This window comes from Oryctolagus cuniculus, chromosome 1 (genome assembly GCF_964237555.1).
Source record: "Oryctolagus cuniculus chromosome 1, mOryCun1.1, whole genome shotgun sequence".
NCBI lineage: Eukaryota > Metazoa > Chordata > Mammalia > Lagomorpha > Leporidae > Oryctolagus > Oryctolagus cuniculus.
In genome coordinates, this window is record NC_091432.1 from 74049433 (window position 1) to 74074599 (window position 25167).

Consider the following 25167-nt stretch of genomic DNA (forward strand, 5'->3'; position numbering starts at 1 on the left):
TTCTCAGGCCATAGCAGAGAGCTGGATTGGAAGTGGAGCAGCCGGGACTTGAACCAGCACCCGTATTGGATGACAGCACTGCAGGCGGCAGGCAGCTTTACCTGCTACACCACAGTGCCAGTCCCATATCAGCATTTTTTTGAACAGTTATTTATTTGAGACAGTGAGAGAGAGATCTCCCATCTGTTGATTCAGTCTCCTAATGTCAGCAACTGCTAGGACTGAGCCAGGCCAAAACCAGCCTCCCATGTAGGTGACAGGGACCCAACGACTTGAACCATAATCAGCTATTTCCCAGGGTTCACAATAGCAGGAAACTGGAATTAGGAGCAGAGCCAGGACTCAAACCCAGGCATTCCTGAAGCCTGTGGGCATCTTAACTCTAGGCCAAAAACTAGCCCTCATAATCAAACATTTTGTCCAATGAGAACAAACAAGGGAAGACACTAAAGAACTAAGTAGCTGTCAAGGCAGGACAAAAATCCCCTCCTTCTCGAGGAAGAAACACAGTACAGACCACAAGTTTTTCAGCCAGGGAAAAAAGCAAGCATCTTTGGCTGAGTCCATTCCCTCTTTGTTAGGATGTTTACACACTTCCAGCCACCCGCTCTGCCTCTCCAACCTGCTGACTGCCTCAAAAACACCAGACTTGAAAGCAAAGGGAGCAACATTGCATAACAACAAGCCGACAAGGCATGTTTTGCTCTTTAATAGTTACCAAACAATTCTGCTTGTAAAACACAAGAAGGGGCATGCTTGTCTGTTCCTGTCCCTGGAAATGCAATGCTGACTTATCCCATCTGTAAATGAACAAATGTATACTGAGAATGAGGTACTGTGTTCATGATATAGAGAAAAATAAAATGTAGTTCACCTTCCAATTCCTCCTCTGCAGTCCAAAGGAGCAGACAGACAGGCAAACATACTGCAATGCAGCAAGCAAAGTGCAAGCAAATGATTCTACAATAAGAGGTGAGTACAAACTGTCAGATAGTCATAAAAGCAGAGACTCCTTAATTTTGCTTGGACTTACGGTCAGAAGAGAGGCAATGTTAAATTGAGAGAAGAGATTCTCCTGGTTCTTAAAGCTGTTTTTTCTGATCTGCAGTAACTAATACAGTACTGAAACAAATGTAATATATATAAGCAAAATTGACATTTTGAGATTTGATTATGGTTTATAGCATTTGTCTCTATTGTTGAGGAACAGTATTTTTTCCTTCTTACTATTTGTTGAATTCTTTACTTAGTGTAGGGTTAGTTTTATGATTATAAAATAAACAAAATATGTCATTGTAAAAATTAAGAAAGAATAAGAAAGGAAGGAGGAGGGATGGTAGGGTAGGAAGTATCATTATACTCCTAAATCTGTATATATGAAATACATGAAATTTAGTCACCTTACATTAAAAAAAAAAAAAAGCTTAAAAAGGAATTTGGAAGGCAAATAAATTTGTACCTATGAGGGCTCTTCAAAAAGTTTGTGGAAATATATTTTATGAAAAAAACTATTCATGGATTTAAAAAATTTTTATGTTAAAATGATCTTATCATTTAAAAAAATTTACCTATTTATTTTCATTTTATTTGAAAGGCAGGGAGAAGAGATGTTCTAGCCACTGGTTCACTCCCCAAATGCCCACAATTGTCAAGGCTAGGCCAGGCCAAAGTTATGGGGGTAAGGGACTCAAGTACTTGAGCCATCATCTGCTGCCTCCATTAGTAGGAAGCTGGATCAGAAGTGGAGTAGTTGGCACTTGAACAAGGCACTCTGATATGGGATGCAGGTGTCTAAAGTGGCAACTTAGGATGCTGTATCAAATGCCTGCTCCGAACTTACTTATCTTTTAATTTCATTATTTATGAACTTTTTGAAGTACCTTTTGGTACATGAATAAAAGACATTTATAGAATTAAATAGAATAGGGGGCCAGCACTGTGGCTCACTTGGCTAATCCTTCACCTGCAGCGCCAGCATCCCATATGGGCGCCGGGTTCTAGTCCCGGTTGCTCCTCTTCCAGTCCAGCTCTCTGCTGTGGGCTGGGATGGCAGTGGAGGATGGCCCAAGTGCTTGGGCCCCTGCACCTGCATGGGAGACCAGGAGGAAGCACCTGGCTCCTGGCTTCGGATCCACACAGTGCCAGCCATAGCAGCCATTTGGGGGGTGAACCAACGGAAGGAAGACCTTTCTCTGTCTGTCTCTTTTTCACTATCTATAACTCTACCTGTCAAATAAAAAAATAAAATTTGAAAAAAAAAAAAAAGAATTAAGTAGAATAGAATAGGGCAACATTGAAAAAACTATATGCAGCCAGTCATTAACTTAATTAATTCTAAAGCCCACAAAGATTCAGTAAGGTACTATTTTTTCTTTCCAACAAACCTTGCAGGGAAGGATGAGAGGAGAGAACGGTATCAAATTTTGGAAGCTTGGAACGCATAAGAACAAGTAGCAAATGATTTAGTTGACTCAAGGAATCTGAAACCTAAACCAAATGCAAGGAAAATTGAGAATCCAGCTGATTTAAACTGCAGAATCCTTAAAAAGCACAAGAACTGGCAGTACCTCGCACTCCCAGCGCAGGAGTGAAGGATGCTGGAATAAAGAACACAGGAGTGAAAGCTGCTGAAAGAGTCAGATCCCTAGATTCCTCCTCACTGACAGAATTCTGGACACTTAACCTCTGGAGGGCATAAAACAGAAATGTCTAAGAGCATTGCAGCTTGGAAAGAATCTGGGGAAAGGCATAGGGAAATAAAGATAAAACAGAAATGTCTGTGAACCATTGGCAGGGCTGAATGATGGGTACATGAAGGCTCATTGTACTGCCCTCTCTGCTTTTGCAAATCTTTGGAATTTTCCGTAACAGGAAGAGCATCTCTGGCCTGCAAGTGCCTAGCACACGTGGGTGGGAAATAAGAGTGACAGGGTACTACATCTAGTGAAGGTATATTGCAAAGTCTCCCCTCCATTTCTTCTCATTCATTGCCAGGTAAATCCCCACTCTGCAAAGGACAGTGGAAAAGTCCTCCTTGGGTGAATACTATCAAGGGAAAACCTGAAGATACTGAAACAGAGGCTCCCAACCAGCAGCCCACTCAGACCAGCCTACAGTGAGGCTCAGAGTAAATGATCCACATCCCTCAATAGGGGTTTTCTGACATAGCTTCTGGTTTTTTCTTAATACCTTCATTGAAAGGTAATACATATACTAAACAATTCATCCTTTTAAAGTATGTGACTCAGTGGTTTTTAGTGTATGCAGTTATACAACCATCACCACAATCAATTTTAGAACATTTTCATCCCCCCAAAGAAAACGCAATACTCATTATCAGTCACTCTGCACCCCCGCCCCAACCAACCCATCCCTGCTCCCCAGCCCTGGGAAACTACCAATCTATTTTCTGTCTCTATCGATTTGCCTATTCTGGACATTTCACATAAATGAAATCATATGTTGTGTAGTCTTTTGTGAGCGGCTTCCTTCTCTTACTGTAAAGTCAAGTCCTGACACTTTCCCTCTCCTTCGTAATGGAAGCTACACAGCTAAGGATCACATTCAAAGTGACACCTTGGGAAATTCTGTAATGAGGATATAGATCACAGCCCACACAGAAAAGCAACATGAAGGAAATACATACTGTGTGGGAGTGTGGGGAAATACCATTAATAGTCTCATAAAAATGAAATAAAACTGAATCCATGAAACAAAAATAGGATACTATAAAAAGGAAACACTCAGAATACAAGAGCTCTTAGAAATTGACAGCATAAAATAATTCTTAAAAATCCAATAAAAAGACTGAAAGATGAAGTTGAGGAAGTTTTCCAGAGAATAAAATCAAAAGACAAAGCGATGAAAAACAGAAGAGAGAAGTTACAAATATTCTAGAGGAACAGTACAGGGGGCCCTTTATCTGAATAAGAAACATTACACACACACACACAAAAAGAGAGAGAGAGAGAGAGAGAGAGAGACAACAGGAAAAAGGGTAGAGAAAAACATAACAATATGAGTATAATTCAATAAAATTTGGAAGAACTAAAAGGTGCAGGTTGACAGGTTGAAACAGTCAAGTATACCAAGAATAGTGTGAAATTTCTGTGTAATTTCAGAAAACTGCGGACAATGAGAAGATTCTACAGGCTGTCAGAAAGGGGAAAAGCAAAACACAGGCTAGGGCCGGCGCCGTGGCTCAATAGGCTAATCCTCCGCCTGCGGCACTGGCACATCAGGTTCTAGTCCCGGTCGGGGAACCGGATTCTGTCCCGGTTGCCCCTCTTCCAGGCCAGCTCTCTGCTGTGGCCAGGGAGTGCAGTGGAGGATGGCCCAAGTGCTTGGGCCCTGCACCCGCATGGGAGACCAGGATAAGTACCTGGCTCCTGGCTTCAGATCAGTGCGGTGCGCCGGCCGCAGCGGCCATTGGAGGGTGAAACAACGGTAAAGGAAGACCTTTCTCTCTGTCTCTCTCTCTCACTGTCCACTCTGCCTGTCAAAAAAATAAAATAAAATAAAAAGCAAATACACAGGCTATATACAAAGAACCAGAAATAATAAGAACCCTTCCAACTTCTTTATATCAACAATAAAATACAAGAAGACAATGATGCAATAACCATTAAAAATCTGAAGCAAAACTATTTCTAATTTAGAATGCAACATCCACACAATCAATTAATCAAGTATCAGAATAGCATACGCCGGCGCCACAGCTCACTAGGCTAATCCTCCGCCTTGTGGCGCCGGCACACCGGGTTCTAGTCCCGGTCGGGGTGCCAGATTCTGTCCCAGTTGCCCCTCTTCCAGGCCAGCTCTCTGCTGTGGCCAGGGAGTGCAGTGGAGGATGGCCCAAGTCCTTGGGCCCTGCACCCCATAGGAGACCAGGAGAAACACCTGGCTCCTGCCATCGGATCAGTACGGTGTGCCGGCCACAGTGCGCCGGCCGCGGCGGCCATTGGAGGGTGAACCAACGGCAAAGGAAGACCTTTCTCTCTGTCTCTCTCTCTCACTGTCCACTCTGCCTGTCAAAAAAAAAAAAAAAAAAAAAAAAGTTCCTTGGGGCTGGCATTTGAAATATAACCAAGACATCATTTGAATATCCACATTTCCTTTTGAAATGGCAGTTCAAGTCCCAGCTACTATTCTTCCAATTCCAACTCTCTCTGCTAATGGACATCCTGGGAAGCAGCAGATGATGGCTCATGTACTTGAGTTTCTGCCACCCACATGGGAGATCCAGATGGAGTTCCTGACTCCTGTCTTCAGGGTGACCAAACCCCAGTTATGGTAGGCATTTGGAGAGTGAACCAGCAAATGGAAGATCCATCTCTCTCTCTCTCTCTCTCTCTCTCTTATTCTTCTCTCTCTCTCCCCCCTCTCTGTCACTGTACTCTTCAAATACATAAATAAATAAATCTTTTTTTTTAAATGGGACCCTCAGTGGTGCACTCTTTGGAGTATCATCAGGGATCATTTATACCTGACATCAATTAAAATTTCTTTTCATAATCTGTTCTTCAAGAATAAGAAAAACTTTTTTTTCTGCTAAGTTACCTATAGATGAAACACCTGACATCTTAACCCTCTCATTGGAAAACATAACATGGCTTTGATGTATTTTTCTGGTAAGAGGAGTTTAAGCTTGCCCTCGGGAATATGTTTGCCTCAAATTGTTAAATGACACAAAGCTAGGAGAGATGCAGAACTCATGTTTTAGATGACAGAATTGGGATATATCTTGGTGAGTTGGAAAGACAGGTCAAATCTAGACCAATTTGTAATAACATCTACCATTTGTTGAGAACATATGATATGCCAAGAGCTTACATAACTTATCTCATTTAATCCTCACAACCTCAGAGTGAAGCTGAGATCCAGGAAAGCAACTTGCCCAAGGTCACAACACAAGGTACTAACAGGTCATGATTAGAACCAAGGTTTTCAGACCAAAGTTCCAACCTCAAGTGAGACTGCTTCAGCTATTGGAAATCAACATTTAAACCTGAATCCTCTTTACTGTAGTCCAGTCCGTCACCCTCAAAGAATTGCCGCCCACCCAAATGCCCGTGGCCACATGAGGGTCTCAGAAGCATGCTGGGATCAAGCTGATTTCATGAATGTACAATTGGAAAACCTTTGACAGCTGCCAGGAAACCTCCTTCTGCTCTTAAGAACAAGGCTGTCCTCAATAGCAAGCTGTAATAGGATTTTCTCTGCTACCCATTCCCAGCTCAGCTACGTCTGCCTTCCGTCGATATTTGAGACATTGCAAAACTCAAGCTCTGTAGTTATAGACAGGGGTCCTTTATCACAAAGATTGGTGAGCAAGACTCCTCAGCCAGGCTGTTTTCCACCTGCAATTTTTTCTTGTCCTCAGGCCACTGTGATTTGAGGGTGTATATGGCAGACAGAACAGCACAACCAGCTCCAGAGTACAGTCGTATCCAATGGAGCAATCCAGAAAGACAGCCAGAGAATTTTAATGAAAACCAGAAAACCCCTGGCCGCCAAGTCCAACTGTGGTCCAGGCCTGCCAGCCCCTCTCGCTTCAGCTAACAATCCCCAAGCCAGCTTCTTCCCCCAAGAGCAGGGGAAAAAAATCTATTTTGCATTCAGTTCCATCTTCCATAGCAGCCACTTTCTAGGTCATTTAGGTCAGAAGCAAGGCACACGCTAACTGCAATAGAACCCAGAGACCCTGAGAAACACAGGGTGTGGTAGCAACAGATCCAGGCCAACAGATTATGAAACAGCCATTAAAAAAAAAAAAAAAAAAAAAAAAGCCTCTCTCCTGCCAAAGCTATCTGCCCACAGCTGCATACAAAGCTAGTGAGGAATCTTAACAAGCTTAAAGGGACCGTATTTCAGATACTTGAGAAGCAGAAGGGAAAGAAATGAGAATTTTGAGCACTTACTATATATTAGGCACTCTGATTTCATTTCATTTTCACTACAAGGTGGAATTGAAATTGCATGTAACACTGACTCAGAGAGGCTTGATCACTTGTCTAAGACACACAGCTGGCAAGTGAAGAATCAAGACTTAAAGTTTAGCGTGGGTGAGGCTCATCAAAAATATCAAACTCAAAATCCTGACCTGTGCTGCCTGATAAAAAAGGATGATCATTTACCTAGCCTTGCTATGTGTCCAGGACTAAGAGTTTTGCATGCACCATCAGCTAATCCTCACAGCAACCAGGTAAGACAGGGGTCATTATTATCCCTAGGTTACAAGGAGCAAACCAAGGTTTGGATATTAAGTATCTAGGCCAAGGACATTGCAACACCAAGATTTGAAGCCATGTCTATCTAGACACTCACCCTGACAGCCCACTTAGGAGACCGACTTAGGCTATCATATCTAGGAAGCAAATTTCATGGAGATTTCTGCTATCCTTCTTAGCAAGTAATCCGTGTTCCAGGCTTGTCTTTCAACTCCTCCCAGCACTCCCCAGGGAAAGCACAGAGGCACTGGCTCTGGAAAGGCTAGTAGCTATGTTTCCACGTTCTCATGCGCCATGGGCTCTACTGACTTCACATGTGTGAAGAAGGCTGCCATAATGTTCCAGAAACAGCCATATGTGGAGAAGCAGACAGCTCCATTCTACAGGCTCCGCTCCACAGGCCCCTCAACCCCCAACAGCTCACAGGCCCATTTGGTATTCTTAACAGGAGACCATGTGCCTCCTCTTAGAGCAACTGTGATTTCCCAAGGGGAACAGCTGTCTAGACAGAGCAGTCCAATCCACCTTGACAAGAAATGGGCCATGCAATGTCACATTTGATCATTTAGATTTTGGGGTATGTGCTCAGCACTCCCACGAAGCCTCTGGCCTTGGCCCTGCTGGGTTACCAGACTCAGCATCACTCAGACTAACAACTGATTTCCTGGGTTAGAACTGTCTTCCCAGCCAGGTACGTGCTGGGGGGGGGGGGGGGGGGGAGCTGCAGGCATCTTACATCCAGGTTTAGAGTCATGCACACGCAGGAGCACCACATAAACATTTCCACTAATCAAACTGAAACTTGACAGAACTCTCTTATGCATCTTAAGAGTTAAGCACCAAACTTCAAAGTGGACTGAGCATCTGCTGATACTGTGGCAGCTACATTCATAGCTTACCTCTTAATTAACCTACATAATATTCTGTGATAGACAGCAATGGTACTACTCAGATGAGGAATGGAAGCCCAGAGACAATGGAATTTGCCCAGAGTCATATAGGAAGTGGCAAATCTCTGATCCAAAGCCATTTTTTCAGGTTGTTTTTTTTGTTGTTGTTGTTGTTTTGTTTTTTTAAGATCTTATTTATTTGAAAGGCTGGGTTACAGAGAGGCAGAGGCAGAGAAAGAGATCATCTATCCGCTGGTTCATTCCCCATATGGCCTCAACATCCGGCCCAGCTCCAGCTGATGCAGCCATGTGGGGAGCAAACCAGAGGGTGAAAGATCTCTGCCTCTGCTCTGCCTCTTTGTAACTCAGCCTTTCAAATAATAAATAAATAAATCTTTAGATATATATATGTGTGTGCGTGTGTGTTTATATATATATATGTATATATATATATATATATATATATATCCATGAAGGGAAGTGACAATGAAAAAGCTGAAGGATAATTACAGATTGGTGGGGTTGGGACCTTGTATGAATGAGGCCAGAATTACTGTTGTTTTTCTGCCAGGGAAGTCAAAACAGAGGAGTTCTTCCAGCAGTAGACAGGGACTCAAGAGCCCACAATTAGTGGAAGTTGCGGGAGGAGATAGTCTGAAAGAAAAGATGAGCAAAACATCCAAAGGAAGATGAAACCTAAGGGGGAAAAGCTGAAAATGGCTTATTTGATAAGTAGGAGCTTGCCAATGCACTTTACTGGAATTATTGGGAAAGAAATCAGTTTTGGAGAGCAATTGAATGAATGGATTAAAGAGGATGAAGCAATCTCAAATTTTACAATAAAAGGAAGGAGAGGGAAAAATCGCAGCCTGATGAGGAGAAGCAAGACTGCTGATAAGTGTAGAAGTGAGAAGCAGGAAGAAAAGGAAAAGCAGTAAAGGGAAGATAAATGGAGGATATACAAGAAAGAAACAGAGCAAGGAGCAAAGCCAGGAAACCAAGAGGGGACAGCACTGAACAGACAAAAGAAAGGCTACCCTTGGGAAGGAAGAGGTCACCTGCTGCTCCGGGACAGCGGTAAAGGAAGAGATGTATGTACTTTGTGAAAAGTTATCTGAATCAAGTTTGATGAATACAGAGAATGACCAAGTTGAATAACCGCATTTTTAGCTTAGAGTGATCATGATTTCTTGGGCCATTCGTAAGTTGATAATGAAAAGTTACTTAGATATAAATTCTATGCAGTTAAAAGTCCGCCTTACTAAGATGTTTGTTCTATTCTATTTTTAATTTGGGTACTGGTTACACTGATATGTTCAGTTTGAAAATGTCTTCAAACTATACACTTATATAATATGTATACCTTCCTGTATGTACATCATACCTCAATAAGTTTTTATAAATTAATCACAATTTCAGAATCACCAATCCTCTATTTTTGGTTCCAGTTTTTAAAAGATATTTCAAGAAAACTACATTCCTTTAGACAAGCAACATTCCTTCCAGTTCTTATGGATTCCTCACAGCACTACATTAGGTAGATTTGATACACAGTCAGTATCTAATGAATATATGTTGATGTGATTGGAAGAATGTTGACAACAAATGTCCAGACTTAAAAAAAAATAAAACTACCTCCAGGAAATGGCATCTTTATGATTATGAAATCTGGCAGTCTCCACTTAAGCCAAATGATTGCAGTTAGCCTCATTAATAATCTGGACAAACATACTAAAAGCCTTCTTTTGTCATGCAATGGGAAATACATAACATCAGCTAGTTAGAATTCTTGCCCAAAATGTTTAACCTGAATAAAATCATAGGGAAATAGTAGGTTAATTCAGATTGTGAGATATGAAGAAAACAGACCTAGAATCTTTAAAATATCATAGAACACATAAAAAAAGGAGGAGAGACTCTTATATATTTAAAGAAAAAAGAGGAATGGGCATTTATCATAGTGGTTAAAACCTTCATGTCTCACATGGGAGTGCCTGGGTTGGATTCCAGCTCTGGTTCAGGCTTCCTGCCAATGCAGATCCTGGGAGGTGGCAGTCACAGCTCAAGCAATCGGGTTCCTATTACCCACATGGAGACCTGGACACTGTTCCCAGTTCCCAGTTTCAGTCCTGGCCCAGCCCCAGCCTTAGCAGGCATTTGGGAAGTGAACCAACAAATGCGAGCTCTTTCTATTTAACTCTCTGTTTCTCTTTGTCTCAGGCTCTCTACCTCTTAAATAAATAAGTAAAAGAAAGAAGGAAAGATACTGAAGACTCAAAACAACCAAATTAAATGTGTAGTCCTTGATTGTATCCTGGATTAAAAACAAACCAGCAGATGGAAGACTTCTCTGTCTCTCTGCCTCTGCCTCTCTGTAACTCTGCCTTTCAAATAAATAAATAAACCTTTAAAAAAAAAAAAAAGAGGAAATTGTGCTTGTGACTTTCTGTGACCAAAAGACTGCAACATAAAGCCTAGGCCTCACAAGGCTTTGTGTACTTTCACTCTCTCTTGCAACTTCCCATAAGCCGTGGGGAAAAGCCTAGCCTAGCGTGCTGCAGGATGAGACCCTTCGGAATAGGCACAGGTCCTGCAAATTGAAGCCAACTAAGACCAGTCAGCCCCTAGTTGATTCAACAGCTGACTACAGATGAGTGAGGAAGTCCAGCCACTCAGCTGAGCTTGATCCACAGTAGGAGAAACCACCCAATTGACCCCAGAACTATGAACATGAATAAATGGAGGTAGTTTTAAGCCACTAAGTTTTGGCATGATTTGTTACACAGCAAAAGCTAGCTGACCAAAACCCAGATGTAAGCAGACTGTATATTAGAAAGCATTTTGGAATTAATGTTATATGTCTAAGGCATGATAATGGTATTGTGGTTATGCATAAGAATGTCATTTTAGGCTTAGGAAATAAATACTGACTACCCCATCCCAAAAATGTAATTATGCATGCATAGAGAAAGATAAAGCAGATTGATGAAATGTTAACAATTAGTAAACTGAAGTTAAAGGGTTCTGAAGTGTTCTTTGGAATGTTTAAAATTTTTCAGAAAAAAATTTTTCAAAATAAAAAGTTAAATAGAAAACAACATCTGCCTATCTCCACCATATGATGACATTGACTATTATCTGTCAACACAGAAGGTCACTAGGTGAACATATCCTCACTCTTTCTCACTCTTTCTCACCATCCCCCACCTCCCATCGCTTCTTACTGGAGGCAACTACTGCTTCAAAGAGGGAATTCAAGCAGATACAACCCATAGGAAACCAGGAGTATGGCCTGACATAGTTATAGAAAGATGCATTAGCCGGCGCCGCGGCTCACTAGGCTAATCCTCCGCCTAGCGGCGCCGGCACACCAGGTTCTAGTCCCGGTCGGGGCGCCGGATTCTGTCCCGGTTGCCCCTCTTCCAGGCCAGCTCTCTGCTGTGGCCAGGGAGTGCAGTGGAGGATGGCCCAGGTGCTTGGGCCCTGCACCCCATGGGAGACCAGGAAAAGCACCTGGCTCCTGGCTCCTGCCATTGGATCAGCGCGGTGCGCCGGCCGCAGCGCGCCGGCCGCAGCGCGCCGGCCGCGGCGGCCATTGGAGGGTGAACCAACGGCAAAGGAAGACCTTTCTCTCTGTCTCTCTCTCTCACTGTCCACTCTGCCTGTCAAAAAAAAAAAAAAGAAAGATGCATTAATAATTAAGAATTGCTGGGCCAGCCCCGCGGCTCAACAGGCTAATCCTCTGCCTGTGGCCCTGGCACACCGGGTTCTAGTCCTGGTCGGGACGCCAGATTCTGTCCCGGTTGCCCCTCTTCCAGTCCAGCTCTCTGCTGTGGCCTGGGAAGGCAGCGGAGGATGGCCCAAGTCCTTGGGCCCTGCACCCCATGGGAGACCAGGAGAAGCACCTGGCTCCTGGCTTTGGATCAGAGTGGTGCACCAGCCACAGCGCGCCGGCCGCGGTGGCTATTGGAGGGTAAACCAACGGCAAAAGGAAGACCTTTCTCTCTGTCTCTCTCTCTCTCTCTCTCGCTGTCCACTCCGCCTGTCCCAAAAAAAAAAAAAAAAATTGTTTAAAGGCAGGTATTAGTGGCAAGTAATCACTAAGTGAGGTTTTCTTCCTGATGTAGTCAGAAAATATGAATACAACTGAATGGGACTTGAAAAAGGCTTTGGTAAGAAACACAAGTAGGTCTTTGAATTATCTTGTGCTAGAAAACAAATATTTCAGGCCAGCGTTGTGGCACAGCAGGTTAAGCCACTGACTGAGACTCTGGCTCTGGTTCAAGTCCTGGCTGCTCTACTGATAATGCTCCTGGGAAAGCAACAGAAGATGGTGAAAGTACTTGGGTCTATGCTGCCCACAAAGGTGGCATGGATGGAGTTCTTGGCTCCTGGATTTGGCCTGGCCCAGCACCAGCCATTGTGGCCATTTGGAAGATCTCTCCCTCCCTATCCTCCTTGCTTTCTTCCCATCTCTATCTCTCCCTCTCTATCCTTCTAACTTTCAAATAAAAATGAAGTAAATCTTTTAAAAGGGAAAACAAATATTCATGTGTTTTCATATTTTAAGGGATTTCTCAAATGTCTATAAATGAGAATGGTATCTTTGATCTCTCCCCCCAAAAAACCCCTAAACAGTTACCAGTAGAGTCTGAATCTATTTTTTCACAACCTAATAAAGGCCTCCTTTATTTAATTTGAATTTTTCTCCCAAGTGATATGTAGCAATTATTAATGCTATATATTGATGTAGATAGCCTGGGTTCAAAGGACATAGCTTTCTGAAGTAGAATCTAAGGACCTCAGCTTCATTGTGCAGTAGAGAGAAACTGTGCTTATGGTGAACAGCAAACAAAGCCCACACTGTTCTTTACATAACAAACCATAATCCAGGTAAAGAGGGCTTTTTTATTTTTAAAAACAATCTTTATAAATCTGCTAAAATGGTTTGTGTGGGGAGCAACTCGGACTAGACTAAGTTACTGGAATTAAGACTTATTCTATGCATCTGCTCTCCCACAATATGGCGCTGGGAGAGGAGAAAACAGCTTCTATACAGCTGCCTCCAGTTCAACCAATAAACTGTAGGACTCGCTCCTGATTGGAGGAGAGCAGCGTGCTCGGCGTGTGGGCAGCCGAGTTGGGATTGGCGGAGGAGGACTATATAGGAGGAGAGAGACGGCATGCACCAGGAACATCTAAAGGGAACATCTAAAGGGAACACCTAAGGGGAACACCTGTGCAGCCCCCGAGAGAGCCGGCCGGCGGTGTGCCGCTCCCCTGCGGAAGTGGGGAAAGTGGCCAGGGGGAACCGCCCTTCCACGGAGGTGGAAGGGACAGTAGCCAACCCGGGAAGAACCAGCAGCAAACCCGGGGAGGGCCGAGCAGACAAAAGAACAGCGCAGGGTCCTGTGTCATTCCTCCACGAAGAGGGGGAGCGACATAATGGTGCCGTGACTCGGATGTGAAGCCTAGGCAGGGTTTAGTGTCGTTCCCCCACGAAGACGGGGAGCGACATAATGGTGCCGTGACTCGGATAGGAAACTTAGGAGGGAAGAAACGGGAAGAAGTGGAAAATGCCGGAGAGAGAGACTAGCAAACAGCCTAGGGAAAAGCCGGACGAAAAAGGTGCCGGAAGAAGCTATTGAAAGCCTAGGCATAGACTCAGATACGGACTACGGGGGGAAGCTGGGAGAAATCTCTAAGGTCGAAAGTGAAAGCTAGAACAAACAGACTCGGATGCGGACTGTGGGGAGAGGCCAGGAGAAATGAGGGAGGAATATTGTTGGAAGAAAACTTAGGGAAACATACCGGGTAGAGAAAAATGTTAGGGAAATTGAAGCCGCGGGGGGCAGGCCGAGGCGGAAACGTAAGCCAGTTTGGGATTCGTCAAGTCAGCCCGGGGAGCAAAAGGCGAAAATCTAAAACTAGAGGCGGAGACGTATGAGCTAGGTTGGAATCCGTCAGATTAGCCTGAGGAGCAAAGGACGGGAAGCCAGACCGAAAGGCGCAGACGCGTGAGCTAGGTTGAATTCGCCAGGTTAGCCCGGGGAACTTAGATTGAATACTAGTGGCTGAGACGTGAGCTGGGGCTGTGTGACTCGCAGAGGCCGCCGCGCGCAGAGAGAGCGTGCGGGGCACAAGTAGATAGGGAACGCTGGGCTAGTGCGAGACCGTGGAGTGTGCGCGCGAAGCCGAGCGGCTCAGAGCCGGGAAGCTGCCGAGAAGCAGCCTCGGGGCGGGCGCCGGGAAGCCGCAGGGATAAGAGAAACAGAAGTTTAAAAGTAAAATAAGAGAAATAGGAATGTTGGTAGACAGACGTAAAATGGGAGAGATAGGAATGCCTGGAGATATAGAGAAAAATAAAGCCTCCCCTCAACATGGCAATGAGAGAGCTTGGATTCGGTCTGCCTGATTAGTGAGGCGATGAGCACCTGCGGGCGGCTAGCAGCTTATGCGCCGCAGGTCACCAAAGACAGGCACGTTATCAACACCAATAAGTCACCCCACAACATGGCAATGAGAGAGCTTGGATTCGGTCTGCCTGATTAGGGCGATAAGCACCAGCAGGCGGCTCGACCAGAGTATGAGCCGCAGGTCACCGAAGATAGGCACGAATCAACACCAATAGGCCTCCCCACAATATGGCAATGAGAAGGCTTGGATTCGGTTTGCCTGATAGGGCTTGTAAGCACCTGCAGGCAGAGCAGAGCATGCGCTGCAGGGCACCGAACACAGGCACGCATCAGCGCCTAAAAACCTCCTCACAACATGGCGAAGAGAGGACCCGGATTCGGTTTGCCTGATTGATAGGACTTGTAAGAACCTGCAGGCAACTCTAGCAAGTAGAGCAGAGTGTGTGCCGTGGGACACCGAAGACAGGGGCGTATCAACGCCAAAAAATAAAAAGAAAGGGGGATCTGTGGGGAGCAACTCGGACTAGACTAAGTTACTGGAATTAAGACTTATTCTATGCATCTGCTCTCCCACAATATGGCGCTGGGAGAGGAGAAAACAGCTTCTACACAGCTGCCTCCAGTTCAGCCAATAAACTGTAGGACTTGCTCCTGATTGGAGGAGAGCAGCGTGCTCGGCGTGTGGGCAGCCGAGTTGGGATTGGCGGAGGAGGACTATATAGGAGGAGAGAGACGGCATGCACCAGGAACATCTAAAGGGAACATCTAAAGGGAACACCTAAGGGGAACACCTGTGCAGCCCCCGAGAGAGCCGGCCGGCGGTGTGCCGCTCCCCTGCGGAAGTGGGGAAAGTGGCCAGGGGGAACCGCCCTTCCACGGAGGTGGAAGGGACAGTAGCCAACCCGGGAAGAACCAGCAGCAAACCCGGGGAGGGCCGAGCAGACAAAAGAACAGCGCAGGGTCCTGTGTCGTTCCTCCATGAAGAGGGGGAGCGACAGGTTTGTCCTCAAAACTTTGGTGGAGCAATCCAGCATATTACCATTGTTAGATTAGAAAACATTCAACTTACATAAGAATGAGAAGAAAATGTCGTAAGGTACCACACACCAAATGAGTTGGTTGTTCTCATCTGTTAGAACCAAAACATTAATGAAGCAAGGATAGCTGTTTCAGGTACTATTTGGCTCAGGGCCAAATCCCTGCCTAATTTTTCTTCAAGAATTTCTCAATTCTCTAGCCCACAAACCCCAGAATGCCTCAGAATATAGTTTGAAACCACAGCTTTAAAATAGCTGTGCAGAAGGGACTATATGTAGAGAGAATCTTCCAGTTGCCTCTACAAACTTCATCAGATTCAGAGAAACCAACCAGGCTGTCACATCTTCAGGGAAGCTTTGATGTTCCAAGAGAATTCTACTGGGCAACGAGCTCTCAAAAATGTGAGGGACCACTGTAAAGACAGCTTAAGAGCAATGTGCTTTCCTGGCCCAAATCTGCACAGTAGCCTATCTTTCTTGTGAAAGAAGTGTTGTGGTGTGGTGTGGTGAAGAAGCATGGTCTGGCTCAGCCACTGAGTTCCCACTCACTTGTCACCAAAAGAGTCAACTGTTTGAAGATGTTTGAAGATTGGCTGATTCATTGGTTCACTCATTCTGCAAACATCTACTGAGAAAATTTTATACCCCAACCCCAGTGAAAAAATACAGGTGAAGGGGAAATTGTTCCTGCCCACAGGAGCTCACAAACTTTGGAGAAGCATAGTTCCAGCCCTAAATCAGGTTGGAGTAAAGAGCACATAGTTCATGGTGAAGTACTTGAGGTTGGACTTGAATCCTGACTTACTGGGCTCGGTGACTTTGGGCAGATTTTACTAAATCTCTCCGAGCTTAGCTTTCTCAGCTGTGAAATGGGGATAATTATATTGGGTTGTCAGAATTAAATATTACTTCAGGTCCCATAGCAAACTTTAGATAAATGTCAGCTATAATTATTAAATTTATTATCTGGGTGGATATAGTAGGTATCTTTTTCCATCCAGAATCAACCCTAAGATTCTATGAATTAGTTGTACGACCGAGAGTAAGTAGTATAAATGTCTGGATCTCACCTCTTTACCTGTTAATTGAGAGGTTATAGCTAAGTAATCCTAAAATTCTCTTCAAGCTCTAGAATATTAAAAGAGTCTGTGACTAATCTTGTGTGGTTTCATACGTGTCTCAATGCCACTGCTCAGATAAACTGGTGCAACAGTTTAACTCCCCCAAAAAATCTTCCTCTGAATTTTTCTGAGACAGAGAAGGAAAAACGAGAGAGAGAGAGAAAGAGAGAGAGCGCGCGCGCGAGAGCACAAGAGAGCACTTCCACGCACAGGTTCACTCCCCAAATGCCTGTAATGGCTGGTGGACCAAAGCCAGGAGCCAGGTACTCAATGTAGGTCTCCCACATAGCTGGATGGAATTCAAATATAGAGATCTTCCATCCACCAATTTACTTCCTAAATGCCAGCAACAGCTAGGAGTGGACTAGGCCAAAGCCAGAAGCCCAGAACTGAATCCAGCTGTATCCCAGGGAGTACACTAGTAGGAATCTGGATTGGAAGCAGAACAACTTGAGACTCAAGCCAGGCACTCCGATATAGGATGTGGGCATCTCAAGCACCTCCTTAACTGTTGTGCCATACGCCTGCCTTGGGACACAGGCACCTTAACTAGCATCTTTGGGCTGGCACCGTGGCTCACTGGGTTAATCCTCTGCCTGTGGTGCCGGCATCCCATATGGGCCAGGTTCTAGTCCCGGTTGCTCCTCTTCTAGTCCAGCTCTCTGCTGTGGACCGATGAGGGCAGTGGAGGATGGCCCAGGTGCTTGGGCCCCTGTACCTACACAAGAGACCACGAGGAGGCACCTGGCTCCTGGCTTTGGATCAGCGTAGCTCCGACAGTAGCAGCCATTTGGGTGGGTGAACCAATGGAAGGAAGACCTTTCTCTCTCTCTCTCTCACTGTCTAACTCTATCTGTCGAATAAAAAATAATAATAAAAAAATTTTAAAAACTAGCATCTTTACCGCTAGGCCTAATGCTCACTTCACCTTTCTTATTTTAGTTCCTTTAACCTCAAAACCTACCAATGCATGTAGGAGGGATTTCAAAAAGTTTGTAGGATAGAATTAAAAAATAAGATTATTGTGGTACAAAAAAAATTTTGAAATCCATGCATAGTTTCTTTACAATACATATTCCCATTAATGTTTTGGAGAGCCTTCATGTATGTAATATATGTAAGATATCAATCCCCAAAGAAATAAGCAACCGTGAAGGAAACCAGGCCCCTGTTCCATTCCTCTAGGTTAGGAAGTGGCTTCCAAAATATAAGTAAATTTACCTACTGAAGCATCCCACTTACTGAGGGAGAACTGCCTTCCCATGCTTCCACAGTACCCACCACTTGTCTTATATGCCACCTGCCACACTGCTGCCCTACCTTCAGCACCAACAACTAAGCTAACTGAGAGCACTAACCTTGTAGTACTTAATTCCCAAATCCATCCTCAATCCCAAACACAGTACCCGGGATGTGACTGAAGACTTAAGAATTAAGGTGTATACTCCAGGGCCAGTGCTGTGGCATGGTGGGTAGGGGTGGCGCCTGCAGTGCTGGCATCCTATATGGGTACCGGTTCGAGTCCTGTCTGCTCCACTTCCCATTCAACTCTCTGCTATGGTCTGAGAAAGCAGTAGAAGATGACCCAAGTCCTTGGACCCCTGCACCCACGTGGGAGACCCAGAAGAAGCTCTTGGCTCCTGGCTTCAGATCGGCTCAGCTCCAGCTATTCCGGCCAACTGGGGAGTGAACCAGCAGATGGAAGATCTTTCTCTCTCTCTGCCTTTCCTTCTCTCTCTGTGTAAATTTGACTTCCAAACGAATAAATAAATCTTTAAAAATAATAAAAAAAAAAGATGCATACTCCCCTCAGGACCAAAGCTACATAACTTCAAAGTGATTAGGCAGTCTGAGGTGTGGGCCTACCCACAGGATCCTTAAGTAAAGGTCACCAATCTAGCTATGCCAAGAACTAACTGTGTGACCTTGAGGGGTGGGATGGCAGATGTGGGTTTGATTCACCCTCAGTTTCCTCCCTGGTAAAATGAGAGGAATCTGTAAAGTTAGGGGTCACCAAATCTAGCCTATGCCCCCACCCCCAGTTAGAATGATTTTTACATTTTTAAATGGCCGTAACATGTGTCAAAGACCATATGTGATACCCAAAGCCTATTTGCTCTCTGTCCTTCAGTGGAAAACCTTGCTGAGCCCTGGATCTGATGATCTCTAAGGTCCCTTCAAACCCTGACATTTTAACATCCAAATTCTGCTGGGTTTCCTGTACAGTCTGATTCTGGCTCTTCACACAAACATTCCCAAAACTGAAACAATACCTGAGGCACAACAGGACTGCAACTGCCATTTAGTCAATTGAATAAATAGATTCTGTAGCAACAACCCTAAGAACTAAATCCCCTACTGAGTTGGGTCAATGTGTATCAAATGACCACCTAATAAATATCCCCAGGATGGGCACAACAATGAGAGAAACACACAGCCTGTTAGCCTCTGGGATGACAGCGATACTTAAAAGGGCCTAGAGCTCCAGTAAACAGGATTAAGGTTCACCTTGTTCCACCAAATAAAAAATACATTTAGCCATCCCCTGAACAAACCCCTTAGGCAAATTAAAAAGCTATCTAGAAGCAGCTATCAGAAACACAGATCATCCGAACAGATAATCTTAATAGCTAGGAACCCAAGAGAATAAATCCTATCCATAATAAGGCACAGAGAATAATTTAGCTCCCAACATTCTTTCTCTTCTCTCCTGTTGTTGTTAAGAATACAAAATACCAAAACAAGGAATTCAAACATTTATGTCAGGGCAGCAAGCCAAGACATTTACAATATACGACCCCATGAACACTAATGGAAGTCAGAGCAAGGTAAGAGAAAATAAAGCTCCCTGCCTCAACTCACACTATACCTACTTTTTCAAAATAAACAGCCAGCAATTATTCCCTTAATGTTCCTTCTCTGTACATCCATAAATCACTGCTGGTCATAAACCTTTGCTGATTTCAAAGCTTGGTTTCCCTTCCTTTTGCTTTGCTGATTCCCTGAATGTTTACAAGGAGTTCTGAAGTGGACAGGGAGGGGGGCTTCCCCACCAGCCCTCACTCAAGCATCTCTTTTTTTTTTTTTTTTTTGACAGGCAGAGTGGACAGTGAGAGAGAGAGACAGAGAGAAAGGTTTTCCTTTTGCCGTTGGTTTACCCTCCAATGGCTGCCGTGGCCAGTGCGCTGCAGTCGGCGCACCATGCTGATCCGATGGCAGGAGCCAGGTGCTTCCTCCTGGTCTCCCATGGGGGGCAGGGCCCAAGCACCTGGGCCATCCTCCACTGCACTCCCTGGCCACAGCAGAGAGCTGGCCTGGAAGAGGGGCAACCGGGACAGAATCCGGCGCCCCAACCGGGATTAGAACCCGGTGTGCCGGCACCGCAAGGCAGAGGATTAGCCTGGTGAGCCGCGGCGCCGGCTTCAAGCATCTCTATTTACAAATACAGTGCACTCCAACCACATCCTCAACTGTCAGACTGTTGGTTAGAAATCACAAAGTTATATCTAGAGATTGGAGTTCTCTCTTCTCATGAAGGACCAGAGAGAACCCCATCTCTCTCCACACAAAAGCCCCAATATCCAATGATGAGGTAGATTCACATACCTTACTCTTCCTACCATATACCCTGCTCTAGACGTGTTGACCTGAAAATTAAACAAAAAGATTAGGCCACCACCTAACCAACATCCTATATGAGCACTGCTTCAAGTCCCGGTTGCTCCATTTCAGATCCAGCTCCATGCCAATGCAACTGGGAAGGCAGCAGGGGATGGCCAAGGTGCATAGACCCCTGCCACCCACATGATAAGACCCAGATGAAGCTCCGGTTTCTGGCTTTGGCCCGGCTCACCCCTGGCCATTGCAAACACTTGGGAAGTGAACCAGAGGATAGAAGATCTCTGTATGTGTTTTTTTTTTTTTTTAAGATTTATTTATTTATTTGGGAGGTAGAGTTATGGACAGAGAGAGGAAGAGAAAGAGAGAAAGAGAGACAGAGATATTCCATCCACTGGTTCACTCCCCAGATGGCCGCAATATTCTGAGTTGGTCTGATCCGAAGTGAGGAGCCAGGAGCTTCCTCCAGGTCTCTCACGTGGGTGCAGGGGCCCAAGGACTTGGGCCATCTTCTGCTGCTTTCCCACGCCATAGCAGAGAGATGGATCGGAAGTGGAGCAGCCAGGACTTGAACTGGCACCCATATGGGATGCAAGCACCGCAGGCAGTGGCTTTATCGTTACACCACAGTGCTGGCCCCATATATGTGTTTCTCTGTCTCTATAATTCTTTATTTTTTTTTTTTTAAGATTTTTAGCTATTTATTTGACAGGTAGAGTTACAGACAGTGAGAGAGAGAGACAGACAGAGAAAAGTGTTCCTTCCATTGGTCACTACCCAAATGGCCGCAATGGCCGGAGCTATGCTGATCCAAAGCCAGGAGCCAGGTGCCTCCTTCTGGTCTCTCGTGCAGGTGCAGGGGCCCAAGCACCTGGGACATTCTCCACTGCCCTCCCAGGCCACAGCAGAGAGCTGGACTGGAAGAGGAGCAATCGGGACTAGAACCCAGCGACCATATGGGATGCCAGAGCTGCAGGCGGAGGATTAACCTAGTGCACCATGGTGGCAACCCCCCCCCTTTTTTTTTTTTTTTTAAGATTTTTACTTATTTATTTGACTAGTAGAGTTACAGACACTGAGAGAAAGGTCTGTCTATAATTCTTTCAGATAAATAAAAAATGTTTTAAAAAAAGTCTTGAATATGTTAGTGCTCATTTCCAGATTCTTCATGAACCAGAGCAAAAACAGTTTAAATTTGGATTCTTTCCCTGACTTGTTAGGTAAGCTTTCTCAAATAGCCAAAACAGACAGAAGGTCATTGGCTCTGTGCTGATCTTTCTATGAACCTATTAAAAAAAAAAAAAAAAAAAAAAAGTCTTTACTTCCCAAGATCTTGTTGCCTTCATGTATTTTCTAACCAATAAAAATAGGTTTCATATTAGCTGGCATCCTTACTTGAGAGATAAGGATCCCACACATGATATTTGTCTGAGCTCTGGGATCCTTAAGTAAAGGTCATGGCTATTCTGTGGCTGTTTTCTGATTCTAGGCCTAAGCAGCCTCACCCACATTATCTCCATCCCTGTCATCCCTGCTCACACCCAGGTTTGAGTCCCTGTGCAAGGTTCTCCCTGCTGAACCGTGTGGTCCCGAGTATTCCACTGGGGCCGGAAAAATAATCACATGGTTAAAACGAGCCATGTTTCAAGGAGGTAATTAATGCAAAGAAATGCAGACTGCCTCTAGAATAAGATAAATCTGATATCTCCTCGCTGTCTCCATAAAAATCACCGCAGGCAATTCATTAATGCCTGCACAAAGAAAGGAGATCCACATGTACCTTTTGAAGGTGAAGCTTAATAGAAGTTTGAGGTGATTCAAATAATCTTTGGAAAACACCTTGGCCTATTTAAGGATCATTACCAGGAACTACGGAAGTAATTACATGTTAATATTCAAAAGAAGCTACTGCTTACTCTTTTAATCAGGCATAATCATTTCAACTATATACACTGTATAACCAGTCTCTTCAAAGCAGAACTGATGATTGCTTCTACTTTGGGGGCATATGGTATGCTGCAAAGATTTTAACAACAGGACTCATAACTCATTTCTTTATATGATTGTCTTTCCACACCCTCCACACTTCCTACTCAACACTATATGTCCCTTAAGGCCAAGAACCCCATCTCATTTCTTCTGGAGCTGTAGGTGTTCAACAGGCTTCCTGGCACACAGCAGGTACCTCCTAAAATCAGGATGGAAAGACAAGAAAGGGATAGGTGCCTTTCCCTGAAAAGGGGAAAGGCAATAAAATTCAAGGAGGCAGAAGATAAATCTATATTTTCAACTGGACTATACCTATCTCCTCAGTGAATGAATGGAGAGGAAAGAAAACGAGCAAAGGTGCTAAGGCATGGAATAGGGAGCTTGGTTGTGGAGCAATAAATAGCATCTATCATCAATTCTAAAGACATGTTGTCTCACATTCTGACAACTTGGAAATTAGGATGCATTTTACAATGGATGCCGTCTTAGCATGTTGTCATAGTTTTTGGATACCCTGTTTTCACTTTCGTAGTTTTATGTAAACTAGTTATACATGATAGAAATGACGATGTCGGGGCAGGCATTGTGGTGCAGTATGTTAAGCCACTGACTGTGACACCAGCATCCCATATCAAAGCACTTGTTAGAGTCCAGGCTGTTCCACCTCTGATCCAGCTTCCTGCTTATGTGCATAGGAAAGCAGCAGAAAATGGCCCAAGTCCTTGGACTCCTGCCTCCCACAGAGGAGACTCAGATAGAGTTCCAGTCTTCTGGGTTCAGCTTGGCCCAGCACTGGCTGTTGAGGCTATTTGGGGAGTAAACCAGCAGACAGAAGGTATCTTACCTCTCTTTCCCTGTTCCTCCCTCTGTCTCTCAGCTTTTCAAACAAAATAAATAAAACTTCAAAAAAACAAAGTGTCATAGATTCAATGACAATCACTTGGCGTGACTATGGTAAGGAGGGTTGTAAAAACAGCTATGAAATTGCACTAAATGTTCCACAAGAGCAGAGACAAAAAGAGAACTGGGCTTTTCAGTCGATAGCAAGGGGGTGACGCTATCTCACAACGATCCCCCTTCCCTAGGATGAACTAGAACGCCCAGTATCCATACCTATAGAAATCACCCCTGCTCTTCAGACCTCCACTGATTGACCCACAGGTGGCCAAATGATCAAACTGGGCAATCACTACTCTTAGAAATGTTTCACTTGGAGCCAGTGAGGGTGTGGATCAGCTCTTCTCTGGTGTTAACAACAGTGAGACTTAGAGCTGGGAAACAGTCAGAGGCCATGCTCCCTACCATGTGGCAGAGAAGCAAAGGCAAAAATCCCTGTGTGGTTCAAACTAGTCAGGTGGTCCACAAACTCGTGTTTATTTGTTTGTTTGTTTGAACTACTGCGCAAACAGGCCATCTTTCTCAACCTCCTTACTGTTAGGTGGAGCCACACACTGAGTTATGGTCAATGGAATGAGGACAGAGTGATATCAGCCACTTCCAGAACTTGCTCCATGGAAGCCTCCCAAATGAAGTCCTTCATTTTCCTTCTCCATCTGTAGATCAAAAAAAGTAAATTCCGAGCACAGAGGAGTCACAATACAGAAGGAGCCTAGGTCCTTGAACTGTTAAAAGCAGCCTTGCATCACCAGGAACAACCATGTTGAACCCCTAGATGAACAAAAAATAAACTTTGTGTTAAGCTACTGAAATCTGGGGGCTTTTCAGGCAATTACTTGCCCTAATACCTCCTGATTCCAGGTAGTCCTGATGCCAGCTGGTTCTTTTCATGTTCATGTAAAATTCCTTGGTATCCTTCCTACAAATTCCTTCTTCACCCAAGTTACATTTGAGTTTCTTGCATTTATAACTTAAAGAGCTCTGACAACCACAGCCAGGAAGAATGAATATCAATCACATTAAGCAATGAAAATATGGGAGTAAGCAACATTCTCCAAGTGTTAGGGAACACCTAAAAATTTCTCAGAACAGAGCAATAATTTCAACAAACTGATGACAATATACAAAAGAATCTTTTTAGTTTCCAATAGCTTCTAGCTTTAAACTTATAAACCACTTACAGTAAGATACTCTCTTCTCCATTTTCATTTCATTCCCAGAAATGTGTATGAAGCTGCCATAGCCATGCCTTAGGCTGACTAACTACTAAGATATCTTCAGGAGTTCTCAACCATCCAGAATTCTAGAAAGTAAGACAAGGCTCATTTAGCACACATAGCCATCTCTGCTGACCTATCACTTATTAGGAAATGCATCAACATGTAGCTCCAGGAATTCAATTAATTATTCTGGAGTAAATAATGCTGGGTATGAGTAGACAAGTCTGACCAGAGTTTTCAGAGATAAATAGTCAAGAATCACCAAAGCTTCTGGTAGCAATTACAAGGCTATAAATGAGAAGGTTACAAAAATAAACAGGAGGATGACGCCACAAATGCCTCTTCGGGTAATGATCACGTTTGCCAGGAACTGGGGCCAGTGATGATAGAACAGGCATCCTGCTCAGTTTCCAGAACTGTTTCTCATGGAGCCAAATTTGGTCTATTAACAACAAGCACTGACATTCCACAGGCTTGTAATAAATCCGTGTTTTGCCCTGTACATTGAGTTATTTGACTCTCAGAACAACAGTATGAAGATGAAGTTGTCATCAGTCCTGCAACTACAGCTAAGAAAACAGGCTCAGACAGGTCAGGATTTGTGACTTGAGCCAAGACTTGAGCTCCAATCTACTGACTTCAGATCCTCTATCCATTTCACAGTAGCCCAAATTATGAAACAGCAGGGCAGAGAAACAGACTGACTGGAGGGGATTTTCCCCACTTTCATTGTTCATCAACTTATGTTGG

General features: G+C 44.3%; 1 protein-coding gene and 1 long non-coding RNA gene across 4 annotated transcripts in view; one reads left to right on the plus strand and one right to left on the minus strand.

Moving 5' to 3' along the window:
- The window catches only part of RAB30 (RAB30, member RAS oncogene family), a 141912-nt gene that overhangs the window by 53068 nt on the left and 63677 nt on the right, over positions 1 to 25167 (minus strand). The gene's annotated exons all lie outside the window — the stretch shown is intronic.
- On the plus strand, positions 8626 to 10542 carry LOC138850150 (uncharacterized). The gene is made up of 2 exons (XR_011389734.1): positions 8626 to 9210; positions 10340 to 10542. It is a non-coding gene; the product is annotated as an uncharacterized lncRNA (long non-coding RNA).